General features: G+C 38.7%; 1 protein-coding gene and 1 pseudogene across 3 annotated transcripts in view; both read left to right on the top strand.

Annotated features, from left to right (window-relative positions):
* The window catches only part of LOC105490196 (poly(A) specific ribonuclease subunit PAN3), a 161074-nt gene that overhangs the window by 65610 nt on the left and 80825 nt on the right, over window positions 1-14639 (top strand). The gene's annotated exons all lie outside the window — the stretch shown is intronic.
* LOC112428083 (elongation factor 1-alpha 1 pseudogene) lies at window positions 7312-13127 on the top strand (annotated as a pseudogene).

Raw genomic sequence — 14639 nt, 5'->3', positions numbered from 1 at the left:
GGTTTTCTTTGTATTTTTTGTAGAGACAGGGTTTCGCCATATTGCCCAGGCTGGTCTTGAACTACTGGACTCAAGCGACCCACTCGCCTCAGCGTCCCAAAGTGCTGGGATTACAGGTGTGAGCCACCACACTGGGTCTGGGTTTTCTGTATTTAAAAAAATTAATCATAGACTTTTTGGAGCTCATAGCCACCATATGTTACCACTGCTTAGTTTTAATGTCACACAACTGATTTCGTACATAGGATAATTACTTATTTTGAATATTAGAGATCTTCCATCTTTAAAAAAAAAAAAGTTTAACGTTATCCAAGTATTCTTGCTATTTTTCAATCTTTTAAGCCTTGTGATAGACTTAATTACTTCTTGACAGTGTTGTTTAATGAGAAAGCATCTCTGCTTTGTGGTTTTTTTTTTGTTTTTTTTTTTTTTGAGACGGAGTCTTTCTGTGTTGCCAGGCTGGAGTGCAGTGGTGTGATCTCGGCTCACTGCATCCTCCGCCTTCCAGGTTCAAGTGATTCTCCTGCTTCAGCTTCCTGAGTAGCTGAGACTATAGGCTCACGGCACCACGCCCAGATGATTTTTGTATTTTTAATAGAGATGGGGTTTCACCATGTTGTCCAGGATGGTCTCAATCTCTGGATCTCTTGACCTCCTTATCTGCCCGCCTCAGCCTCCCAGAGTGCTGGGATGACAGGCGTGAGCGACCACGCCTGACCAGCTTCTCTGTTTTATATTTTTTTCATCATCTCAGCCCAGACGCCAAGCAGATGGTGAATGGAAGATCACCTGAGACACCACATCAAAAACACTTCATTTCACCTAAGTGCAAATTCACTTCGATCTTTCCTTTAGTCTTTGCCTAGGATGTTTACCCATCACTGGATGATTACTCATCACTTTACCTGGCCAATCTGTATGTGAATTCAAGATTTTTTATTTGTTCTATGACCACATAGTTCAAATGCCATGCTTGGGGTTGAAATATTTTATAACCTGCCCTACAGAATTGTTGTGAGGATTCAAATTTCCAAGCACATAATAGATACTAAATAAATGTCCATTGTCCAGTTTTACCTTCTCACGTTATCTCCTAAAGTTGGTATTTGTTTATGTTTATTTAGAGTGCAGCCTGCAGTTATATTCGTATGTGCTTAAATCATGGTATGTGTAGAATGGGGCAGTGACACTTGCTCTCCTTTAAGGGCTCACATTTAAATGCTAACTCACTTGAATGTTTTGAAAAATAAATGCTTTTTTTTGAAGGGACAACTTCAAAAAAAATGTGTTTTTTCCTGTGATTTTACATTTCAACTTGAAAGAAAGGGTCTGGGAAATGTATGATTTTGTAAATGTCTCATAGTATTGCAGGTTAAGTGACACGTTAAATAAAATCACGCTAATTTTGTCTCAGACTTTTAAAAATTGTGTGGTTGTGAATCATAAATTATAATGTTACTGTTGTTTTAGCTTATTCCATGAAGTGATACAATTGAATAAGAACTGTTGGACTGTGGATGTGTTAGGGGATCCATTTGATTTCATTGTCTCCTTGTCAGCATCTCTTTTGATGCTACTTTTTTCCCCTTGTGTGATTAAATGGCATTTCTTGTAAGAAGTATTTAATTATAAGAATGCGCACATTAAAATCTCTTGGCCTATAAATTCTCATGTGAATTCTAGTTGCTTGTTACTGCTTCTTTTAAGATCTCGGGGGCGGGGGGTGGTTTGGAAACTCACTAGATTTACTTCCGTCTTTACTCACTGGGTTTTGGTATTACTTCAGGTGATTTGTAACCTCTTAGACCCCGGGAAGTGGGATAATGTAGGCTTTTGATTCAATGGATTGGACTTTGTAAAGGTGAAGCTTCAAGCTATCTACATAGGGTGCCTGGGAACTTTGAAGAGTTACAGAGCTATGGTGCAGCTGCAGTGGCCTTTCTATAAATGTTATTACTTTCTGTACACCCATCTTACCCTGGACCTCCTCTTCTCTCTAGCTGATGCTCTAAATCTTTAATATTCTCAGACCTACTCAACCCTTACTCTATCACTTTAGGGTAATGACTTTGTGTTCTTCAGAGAAGGGAGAATAAAGGTCATTAGGAATTCATTGTGGTTCTGTCTACTGTGACAAAGTTTAAAAATTAAAAAAAAAATTAAGTATGGGCTGGGTGTGATAACTTATTCTTTTTTTTTTTCTTTCTTTTTTTTTTTTTTTTTTTTTGAGACGGAGTCTCACTCTGTCACCTAGGCTGGAGTGCAGTGGCGCGATCTCGGCTCACTGCAAACTCCACCTCCTGGGTCCACGCCATTCTTCTGCCTCAGCCTTCCGAGTAGCTGGGACTATAGGCGCCCACCACCACGCCCGGCTAATTTTGTTTTTGTATTTTTAGTACAGATGGGGTTTCACCATGTTAGCCAGTATGGTCTCGATCTCCTGACCTTGTGATCTGCCCACCTGGCCTCCCAAAGTGCTGGCATTACAGGAGTGAGCCACCGTGCCTGGCCTTTGATAACTCATTCTTGTAATCCCAGCACTGGGAGGCTGAGATGGGAGGATTCACTTGAGCCCAGAAGTTTGAGTCCAACCTGGGCAACATAGTGAGACCCCTGTTTCTACAAAAGTAAATATAATAATTAGCTGGGTGTGGTGACATGTGCTTGTAGTCTCAGCTATTCAGGAGGCAGAGGCAAGAGAATCCTATGAATTTGGGGCTACAGTGAGCTGTGATTGCATTGTTGCACTCCAGTGTGGGTAACAGAGCAAGACCCTCTTAAAAAACGAAAACAAAAAAAACCCTGTTTCTAAAAAAGAAAAAAAAAAAAAGAAAGAAAGAATTGACTGATGTATCAGCTTTCTGCCTATCTACATTTTCATTAATATTCTTATTTTTCCTCCTGTGTCAGACAAATGGTGTTTGTTATATGCTGAAAGCCATCTTTATTTTTTCCAGCAACTTGTTCTTTCATGTGCCTCTTTTTCAATACAGTCTATTTCTCTATGTTGGTTACATACTCTTAACTTATAAACATTCCATGTTTAAATCTTTTCTGACACTTGATGAACCCCAGAACAAAGAATGCTACATGAGGAAAAGGTCTTTGGTCAGTACATTTGGAAAACTCTGGGATACAATTTGGGAAATGGTTTCTATTATTGTGGTGGCTACTTTTTCACCTTTTGTTCATCACTTAATTCCCAGTATTTTCCCTTTCCTTTTCACCATTCTATTGAAATGGTTTTTTTTTTGTTTTTTGTTTTTTTTTGAGTGGAGTTTCGCATTGTATTACTCAGGCTGGAGTGCAGTGGTGCGATCTTGGCTTATTGCGTAGTCTGCCTCCCAGGTTCAAGCAATTCTCCTATCTCAGTCTCCCGAGTAGAGTAGCTGGGACTACAGGCTGTGCCACCACACCCGGCTAATTTTGTATATTTAGTAGAGATAGGGTTTTGCCATGTTGTCCAGGCTGGTCTCGAACTCCTGACCTCAGGTGATCCACCTGCCTCAGCCACCCAAAGTACTGGGATTACAGGCATGAGCCACCGTGCCCAGCCCCTAACTTGCAAAATTAACGGCATTCTTCTTACTCGCCCTCTGCTACAATTGACAGTTGATGATTCCTCTTTTTTTTGAAACTGTTATTCTCTTAGTTCTTAGATTGTTATTAGTGGTTTTTTGTTTGTTTGTTTGTTTTAAGACTTCTTGGCCTTTGTCCTGCCCTCAGGAACTCTCCCAAGCTCTGTCATTGACTCTTTTTTATTTTACCCTTCATAGTGCTCTTTTGTAATCTCACATGTCTTCAATACTTCAGCTCCTCCCTAGTCACATTTGACTCCTGGATACTTTTTCCCCCTCCTAGTCCTCTGCGCTCATTCTATTATTTTTCTGGTTTCTTCTGAGCATCTTCATCTCCATGACATAGGACTTAAAACTCAGCCTGTCTTCCTCCCCCTCTCACAGAGGCAGGGTGGGTTCCTGTAAAAAATAAAAATAAATGAATAAAAAATAAAATGAACACCATATATTTTCCTTCAAACCTGTTTTTCATTCACACACATCTGTAGGCACTCACTTATTCACAGCTATATGCCACTGTATATCTTGGTTATTGATATCATTCAGTGTCTAACTTGTGAGCTCTTTTTGACGCCTCACTTCATTACCTGCCGTATCCTTCAGCTACTGAGATCTGTTGCTGGTTTGAAATTATTTTTACTCTTAACTGAGTTATAATGTAGGGTACCCCTTTAATTCTTGCTTGGATTATTATATTGTGGTCTGTTAGCTGGTTTCCTGCTTCTAGTCGTCTTTTTCAAGCAACTACCTGATTGTCTGATTTTGCCTCTCATCCTTGTCATTGGGGGGAAAAAAAGGTCAAAATCCCTTACGAAGGCATCCAAGCTGCCTCTTGCTCTTGTTCCTGTTTATTGCTGCATGCCTACAGAACTGTTTGCAGCACCATGCAGGTACCAGGAAGAGTTCCATGTTCTTCTTGCTTCTCCTATGACTATTCTCTTTGAACATTCACCTTGCTTGATGTACCCTTCCTTCTGTCTTGACTTAGACTTGTCTTTTAAGATTCAATTCATGCATATGGTCTTATGGCCTAATTAGACAGCATTAGGTGTTTGCTCCCTTTGTCCTAGCACTTACCAGATTCTAATTATTCATTTATAGAACTCATCACATAAGCTAATATCATACACTGATATGGCACATTGTAGATAATATCTATCTTTTGATACATGGATGTTCAGAGTTCTTGAGAGTGTGGAATTGGGTTCAGGATACATTGTATCCCTGTGAAATGTCAGCCTGTGAACTCGTAGAACACTATGTTTTATGTCTGTCTGTCTCACGGTGCCTTGCACAGTGCTTTTATATATTAGGTATTCAAATAATTGAATGGATGGACCTGGATTATTGGTTAGTTGGATGATTATTTGGCCTAATATGTTCCTGAAATGTAATACTTTACGTATTTTCATAAATTTTCCCTCGGTACAGTTTCATGAAATAAAATATCAATGTGGAAAACATTTGAAAATCTTAATATATGTTAAATTTTATGATTAAATATGGCAGGATTCTTTGTTAGGAAGAATACATCTAAGTATTACAAATTACTGTGGAATGTGACAAATAGGTTTTACTGTTATATGGCTATGGATAGAAGATATGCATAAGTATAGAAATAATTGTAGCTGTGTAAAGTAGTTCTTGCCTCTTTGGAATGTTGTGATAGTCTCACTTTCCTGTACGACTTATTCACTGACCTAAGTAAACATTTTTGCTCCTTTTATGGACCGTGATAGAATAAACTAGGTGGTATGCCCTGTGATTATTAATGATTACTGTTATTGGAGTACTGTGACATGTAAATAACTTCAGATTCTTTTAAGTACAGGTTCAGTATCCCTTATCCAAAATACTTGGGACTATAAGTGTTTCCGAATTTTTTTTTTTTTTGTGGTATATTTGGATCTATTTATTGGTTAAGCATCTTAAACCTGAAGACCTGGCCTGAAATACTGCAGTGAACATTTACTTTGAGCATCATGTTCGAGCTCAAAAAGTTTCAGATTTTGGAGCATTTAGGATTTCAGATTTTCTGATTAGGGATACCTAGTTTGTAGCAGATGCACACATCAGATTTTATTTTTAAATGTCTTCTATTCTTTGGATACAGGTTTTCCTTTTTACATGCATTGACTTTTTTGGTCTGAATTTAAATGTTGTATAATCCATGTGAATTCTTACGATAATTCCATTCAGCGTTGATACGCAAATGAAAAAGGGAATGGTGTAAGTGGTTTTATGATTTAGAAATCTTGAACTTTCTTAGAAGTTTTTTGTAAAAATTATACAGTGGTCTTCTGTACTCTGCGGGATTGGTTCTAGCAACAACCTCCCCACCACCTGCAGATACCAAAATACTGGGGTGCTTAAGGCATATTTGCATATAACCTATGTGCATTCTTCAGAATAGCTATTACAATGTAAATGTTATGTAAATAGTTGCTCTACTGTGTTGTTTGTATTTTTTAAATTGTTGTTGGTTTTTTTTACCCCAAATATTTTTTATCTGTGGTTGGTGGAATCTGCAGATTCAGAACCCATGAATATGGAGTGCTGACTGTATATACTACTGAAAAAAATCACATACTATAGATGAGTACAAAGAAGAAGGCAAAAATGTCCTTAGCCAGGTGACCACCCACAGATAACATGTCTGATACATTTTAGTGACCATCTTTAGCATGTTTTTACACACCTGCATGCACACGCATTCCCCTATTCCCTCTCAGGCATAAGGAAGCTATTTTACATAAATAGCAATTTAGTTTCATTGCTATTCTCTAGCTTATCTTTTATTTTTACTGAATCAGTAGTATAGGTGGCTCTTTTCATGTTTAATAAAAATATATCAACTCACAGTTTTTAATAGTTATACATTATGATATGTTCCACAGTCCACGTGACCAAATCCCTACTGGTAGCTATTTTACTTATTTCTTTCTAAAAAATACTATAATAAAAACTGCTGTGCTAACCTTAATCTTATCTACATGTGTCATTTTTCTCCTTAGCTTTAATTCCTAGATGTAGGTTTGCTAGATTAGGGGCATGCTTATTCTTTGCTTATTCTCCCCTCTCCTCCCTTTTTTCTCCTTCCTGCCTGCCTGCCTTTCTTTTTCTTTTCCCCTTCTTCTCCTTCCCTTTTCCTTCCCTTTTTCCTTTCTCCTTTTACCGCTCTGGAGTGTAGTGGCATGATCACAACTCACTACAGCCTTGATCTGGGCTCAAGTCATCCTGTTTCAGTCTCCAGAGTAGCTGGGACTACAGATGTGTGCTATCATGCATGGCTAAATGTTGTTAACTTTTAGTAGAGATGGGGGTCTTGCTGTGTTGCCCAGGCTGGTCTTGAACTCCTGAGCTCAAGTGATCCTCCACCCTTGGCCTCCTAAAGTAGTAGGTTGACAGGTGTGAGCCACTGCATGGTCTTATTTTTCATTTTGGTAATATTATCAAACTGTTCTCATAAAAGGTACACCAGGAGATTGTTAGAAATGTTTATAGTATTATCCATTTCTGGTAAACTTTGTAAAGGATGAGCTAACAACTGTCTTTGGAAATTTACGTGTCTATAGTTTCAAGCTGTTACGTACAGAGAATTGCTTTATGCTGAGATCATAAAAATTTTTGTTTTCATCTCATTATAATGTAAAGCTTATTACTAATTGATCTTCATTTGCCAGGTTCCAACATACACATGCTACTTTCCTTTTAAGATTGTCGAGTTATAAATCGGAGAACTTTTGTTTAGAAGAACACTAAAGTGAATCTTTTGGAAATATTGGTAATTAGCTTTCTTCTGCTGTCTCCACCAATTTTATCTGATTTAGAAAATTATATTTCCTTTATTGAGATGCTTAAATCAGAGGGCCTAGTTTGCTTCAGAAAGCTTATAAACTATATTATTAGACTAATTTTACAATAGTCATTGTATTTAGGTGTCACTTTTAACTTTTTTTTTTTAAGATTAAACTTCGCAGGTTTTAAATAGGTCAGTTTCTTACTAACCCAGAAGTTGAGTATATTTTGATAATAAATTTTAAATTGGCCATATTTGTATGTGCTTGAAATAAGTGGAAATAACAATTCATTAAATAACAACAACAACAAAAACATTATGTGAACTTGGGGATTCTTGTTAACCATCTGACTTCTCCTTTCCATCTCCCTCTGTTCCTCTTTATCCTGTGTTGTTTATTAACACTGAAGACTGGTAAAATTAGGTCTCAGTTGGGCTGCTCTTTATGTCCACGAATCTCATCTTTATTTTTTTTTGAGACAGGGTCTTACTCTGTCACGCAGGCTGGAGGGTGGTGGTGTAGAGATGGCTCACTGCAGCCTTCACGTCCTGGGCTCAAGAAATTCTCCTGAATAGCTGGGACCACAGGTGCATACCACCACACCTGGCTAATGAAAAATATTTTATTTTATTTTATTTAATTTATTTATTTATTTATTTATTTATTTATTTATTTATTTATTTTGGTGGAGAGAGAGTCTCTTGTTGCCCAGGCTGGTCTCAGACTCTTGGCCTTGAGCAGTCCTCCCGCCTTGGCCTCCCAAAGTTGTAGGATTAGAGGTGTGAGCAGCCGTGCCTGTCTGGGTCTCATCTTTTTATGTCTTTTTAGATCACTTTAACAAGGCAAAAAAAATTCTGCAGGCCTATCTTTCTCTCTCATTATTGGTACCCTCTCTTTTGCTTTTCCAAATAATTCACTACTCATTGCTGTTGCCAAGTCACTCCCAGTGGCATGGGTAGACATAATTGTACTGGAGAAATATTTATGTAAAATAGACTCTCTGACTTGTTGCTTCAAAGATGTGGTGGGCATTATCAAAAGGACAGTTAGTTGTACTGTGTGTGTGACATAATTTGTCTTTTTAGGAAAGAGATTATAAGGAAAGCACAACAAAACTTGAAAAACCAACTTTATAAGAAAGTAGACTGAATTGCTCACAAGTTATTTGAAATGGTACTTGTAGCTTGCCTCTCTAATACTGGATGTTTAACCAAAAACAGTTAGGTAAATTTTATATATTGATAACTCAAAGTCAGAGAATTCCTTAATGTTTTCAAAACATTACCACTAAGTTCTGGCCAAGGTGAAAGAACAGGGATTAGACTTACTCTCTCTTCAGAAGCAGCTAACAAGCTGAGCAAGACATATGTAACAACAGTTTTCAAGACATTAGATATCAGACAGTGAAGGACAGTGATCCCCGGGAGATGGAAAACAAATGAGGTGAACCTTGTGATTAACCCAGCTTACTACCTTGGGAGAGTTTCCCAACCTTGTACAGAAAGGGGGACATCAGGTGGAGCCTGCTGATGTGTCTGAATTGAGGAGACCAAACTGGAAGTCCACAGTGGCCAAGGTGGCAATAGCGTACAAGAAAACATACTGAAGAGGAGAGAGCTCACATACAGAGAGAACTCTGGCAATTTGCTAAGGGATCCCTCTTGAATCTTTAGCTGATGTGAATTCAGGATGTGAATGAAGAGGCTACCAGAGCTGGAAAAAGAAGTTGCCAAGAAGATCACAGTCAACAATCCTCAGATCTGTACATGACCCGGAGTAGTTCCTGTTCTCACCAGCCAACATGGAAAACTTCATAACTCACGAAGCACCAAGTAAGGCTAATTGGAAGGCATTTGCCTCAGTAGTGGGGTCAAATTAGCCTTAGAATAAATTCTTCCCTGGTTCCTCCTAACAAAACTTAAAAGCAAGACCTGGAAGAATCAAACTAATTTTTAAGCAGTTTAACTACAACGATGAGCAAAGGTCCAGGTTTGCAGGAATACAAAAATATCCACCACCCAGCAGATAAAAGTCACATTATTTACCATGTAATCAAAAGTTACCAAACAGGCAAAGAAGGAAAGTAAGACCCATAAAGAAAAGAAAATATAATCATTCAAAACTGATGCAGAAATGATTCAGAGATAGTTATATAAGAACATCAACAATAATTATTATAACTATTTCATATGTTGAGGAAGCTTAGAGGAAAGATTAAACATGTTAGTACAGGAATGAAACATATTTACACATATGAGAAATCCAAATCAGACTTCGAAAGTTTAAAGCTATAGTGTCTGAAATGAAAAATATGTTTTATGGGATTAATGGCAGTAGAACTTGCAGAACTGTTTAGTGAACTTGAAGGCATAGCAATAGAAACTGCCCCAAAAAACCACATGCAGAGAAAATGTGAGCCATGGGATAACATCAACTGACCTAATATCTGAATAATTGGAGTTCTGATGGGGCTGGTGGGATGTAGAGAAAAAGTATTTTAAGAAATATTGGGCAACATTTTCCAAACTTGATGAAGCTGTAAACCCACAGACTCAAGGTGTCCAGTGAATCACAGGCAAAATAAACATGAAGAAAATTACACCAAGGTGCATCAAAGAAGCAGCCATGCCAAAAAACAAAACCATTTTTGCGGAACAGCTATACCATTGGCTTTCCATATCCATGGGTTCTACATTCTTGGATTCAACCAATCATGGACGGGAAAAAAAAAAAAAACCTAAACACCCCAAAAAAAAATCATACAACAATAAAAATAATACAAATAATAAATACCATGTAACATATAGCATTTGTATTTCATTAGCTATAAGTAATCTAGAGATGATTTAAGGTATATAGGAGTATACACCTATGTGCATAGACTACATATAACTATTAGGCATTTAATATGAGGAACTTGATTACCTGTGGATTTTGGTATCTGTGGAGGGACTGGAGGAGGGTCCTGGAACCAATCTCCTGCAGATGCTAAGAAACGACAGTACTGATAGCTGATTTCTCACTGGAAGTAACACAAATCGTAGACAGTATAACAGTGTCTTTAAAATACAGGAAGGAAAAAAAAGTGTCACCCTAGAATTCCGTACTTGGAAAAATATCCTGCAAAAATGCAGTCAAATTGAGTGCATTTTTGCACTCAAAAACTGGTAAAATTCAAACAAGGTCGTCAGTTTAGCTAAAATTATTGCACTAGTGTTTATGGTTTTGAAAACGTACTATGGTTATGTAAGATGTTACCTATCATGAAACGAGGTGAAAGGTAACATTTCTTGTGAGTTTTACACTGTGTCAAAAGATTTTTTTTTTTTTGAAAAAAAGCAAAAAAAAAAGGGGCGGGGGTTGGGGGAGGACTTCAATCCAGACTATTTGGTGAATTCTCACAACTTCGTAATAGAAAATTTCAAAACTCAATAAAAGTAGTCAAAAAATGTGAACACTTCAAAGAAGATATAAAATGACAAATAAGTTATTTGGGAAATGCTAATTAAAACCACAATGAGATACCACTACACACCTATTAGAATGTCTAAAATGAAAAAGACCAACCAAAGCATGTATTCCTGAGGACATAGTGCAACTTGATCTCTTATACAGTGCTGGTGGACATAATAAAATAATACAACTAGGCTGGAGGATCGCTTGAGCAGCTGTAGTGAGCAGTGATCTTTCCAGTGCACTCCAGCCTGGGTGACAAAGCAATAACCTGTCTCCAAAAGAAAAAAAAATAAAAAATCACAACTACTTTGGAAAACAGTTTACTAACTTAAAAATGTTACATATACGTACGTATTACATGCCCAAATCATTCACTGGTACGTTTTTAACCAAGAATAACGAAACGTGTATTTGTATACAAATGAAACATGTATTTGTGTACAAAGGCTTGTGTACAGATCTTCACAGCAGCTTTGTTTGTAATAGCCAAAACCTGGAAACAATCTCAGTATCTAATGGATGAAAGGATAAACAAATTGTAGTATATTGATAATGTTGAATACTCGTAAGCAATACAAATGAAGTATTGATAGATGCAGTGACATGGGTGAATCTTGATGCTGAGTGAAAGAAGCCAATCAGCTTTTTTGCAACAGGTTTGCCACCAGAACACAGGTGTCGTGAAAACTACCCCTAAAAGCCAAAATGGGAAGAGACTTTTATCAACATTGTCTTCATTGGACACATAGATTCAAGGCAAGTCCACCACTGCTGGCCATCTGATCTACAAATGTGGTGGAATTAACAAAAGAATCATTGAAAAATTGGAAAAGGAGGCTGCTGAGATGGGAAAGGGCTCCTTCAAGTATTCCTGGGTCTTGGATAAACTGAAAGCTGAGCATGAACGTGATCTCACTATTGATACCTCCCTGTAGAAATTTGAGACCAACAAATTCTATCATTGATGCCCCCGGACACAGAGACTTCATCAAAAACGTGATTCCTGGGACATCTCCGGCTGACTGTGCTGTACTGATTATTGCTGCTGGTGTTGGTGAAATTGAAGCTAGTATCTCCAAGAATGGGCAGGCTGGTGACCATGCCCTTCTGGCTTACACACTGGGTGTGAAACAACTAATTGTTGGTGTTAACAAAATGGATTCCACTGAGCCACCTTAAAGCCAGAAGAGAGATGAGGAAATCATTAAGGAAGTCAGCACTTACATTAAGAAAATTGGCTACAATCCTGACATAGTAGCATTTGTGCCAGTTGCTGGCTGGAATTGTGACAGCATGCTGGAGCCAAGTGCTAACATGCCTTGGTTCAAATGGAAAGTCACCCGTAAAGATGGCAGTGCCAGTGGAACCATACTGCTTGAGGGTCTGGACTGCATCCTTCCACTAGCTTGTCCAACTGACGAGTCCTTGCGCCTGCCTCTCCAGGATGTCTACAAAATTGGTGGTATTGGTACTGTGTCTATGGGCCAAGTGGAGATTGGTGTTCTCAAACCCATTGTGGTGGTCACCTTTGCTCCAGTCAACATTACAACTGAAGTCTGTTGAAATGCACCATGGAGCTTTGAGTGAAGCTCCTCTTGGAGACATTATGGGCTTCAGTGTTAAGAATGTGTCAATCCAAGATGTTTGTTGTGGCAGTGTTGCTGCTGACAGCAAAAATGACCCACGAATGAAGGCAATTGACCTTACTGCTCAGTCGATTATTCTGAACCATCCAGGCTAAATCAGTGTTGGCTATGCCCTTGTACTGAATTGCCACACAGCTCAGGTTGCATGCAGGTTTACTGAGCTGGAGGTAAAGATTGATTGCCATTCTGGTAAGAAGTTGGAAGAAGGCCCTAAATTCTTGAAGTCTGGTGATGCTGCCATTGTTGATATGGTTCCTGGCAAACCCATGTGTGTTGAGAGCTTCTCAGACCATCCTCCTCTGAGTCGTTTTGCTGTTGGAGGTGTGAGACAGACAGTTGCTGTGGGTGTCATCAAAGCAGTGGACAAGAAGGCTGTGGGAGCTGGCAAGGTCACCAGGTTTGCCCAGAAATCTCAGAAGGCTAAATGAGTATTATCCCTAATTCCTGCCACTCTAGTCTTAATCAGTGGTGGAAGAATGGTCTCAGGACTGTTAGTTTCAATTGGCCATTTAAGTTTAATTGTAAAAGACTGGTTAAAGATAACAGTGCATCTTAAAACCTTCAGAAGGAAAGGAGAATGTTTTGTGAACTAATTCATTTTTGTTTTTTTCTTTTCTTTCTTTCTTTTTTTTTTTTTTTTTTTGCATGTGGTTAAGTTACTAGTTTTTTAAATCAGTACATTTTAATGGAAACAACTTGACTGAAATTCTGTCACAGAATTTTGAGACCCATTAAAACAAAGTTCAGCGAGAAAAAAACAAGCCAGGTAAAAAACACATATATATGTATGACCCATTTATATGAAAAATTTTTAAATGCAGACTAATTCATAGTGACAGAAAGCTCATCAGTGGTTTCCTGGAGACTTGGGAACAGAGAGCAGAGAGGGGTGGAAAGGAGGGAGGGGTTTAGAAGAGGCCTGTGCGGACTTTAGTATGATGTATATAGTCATTATATTGATTTGGGTAATGGTTTCAAGGTTGTATACCTGTGTCAGGAGTTGCCAAAGTTTTAAGTATGTACAGCGTATTACATGTCAATCATATCTTAAATAAAAGAAAAAGTCACCAGGTTAGGTTTTCATTCAGAGGATAGAAAGATTACTGATACCAATTTACAAAGCCTTTAAGACAGGTAAAGCAAGCTGAGCTCTTTAAGGAGCTGTCCAATGGTTTTATGAGTTTGCTATGTGATTAAAATAACCCTGACCAGTATTCAGGAATATTAGTAGTTTCTGAGTTATTCATCCCATCATTGTATGACAACTATTTTTTTCTTATAGGCCTTTTTGAGCCATATATGCAATGTAATGTTACATATCTTTTTTCTTTTTTTTTTTTTTTTTTTTTTTGAGACGGAGTCTGGCTCTGTCACCCAGGCTGGAGTGCAGTGGCGCGATCTCGGCTCACTGCAAGCTCCGCCTCCCGGGTTTACGCCATTCTCCTGCCTCAGCCTCCCGAGTAGCTGGGACTACAGGCGCCCGCCACCTCGCCCGGCTAGTTTTTTGTATTTTTTAGTAGAGACGGGGTTTCACCGTGTTAGCCAGGATGGTCTCGATCTCCTGACCTCGTGATCCGCCCGTCTCGGCCTCCCAAAGTGCTGGGATTACAGGCTTGAGCCACCGCGCCCGGCCAAATGTTACATATCTTATGTTCTGTTATTATTCAACAGAAACTTCTTGTCTTTCCATCTAATTTAAAAAAAGAAAAAGTTTAGGCCAGGTGTGGTGGCTCACGCCTGTAATCCTAGCACTTTGGGAGGCCGAGGTGGGTGGATCTCTTGAGCCCAGGAGTTCGAGACCAGCCCAGCCAACATGGTGAAGCCCCGTCTCCACTAAAAACACAAAAATTAGCCCGGCGCTGTGGTGGGCGCCTGTAATCCCAGCTACTCTGGAGGCCGAGGCAGGAGAATCGCTTGAACCTGGGGGGCAGAAGTTGCAGTGAGCCGAGATCATGCCACTACACTCCAGCCTGGGTGACAGAGTAAAACTCTGTCTCAAAAAAAAAAATAATTACAATAACATTTAAGTTAACGGTCAGGATTCTTGATTAATTATATGTGGATCTAGATGGTAGCGGTAGGGATCATTTTCGAAAGTTGGGGGATGATGTCATTTTGGAGAACTCCCTATATGAGAAGCACTTGGTTGTTTTTGACAT

The sequence above is a fragment of the Macaca nemestrina genome, chromosome 16 (assembly GCF_043159975.1).
Source record: "Macaca nemestrina isolate mMacNem1 chromosome 16, mMacNem.hap1, whole genome shotgun sequence".
Lineage (NCBI taxonomy): Eukaryota > Metazoa > Chordata > Mammalia > Primates > Cercopithecidae > Macaca > Macaca nemestrina.
The sequence above is the reverse complement of the archived record's forward strand: the minus strand, read 5'-3'. Positions and strand labels throughout refer to the sequence as shown.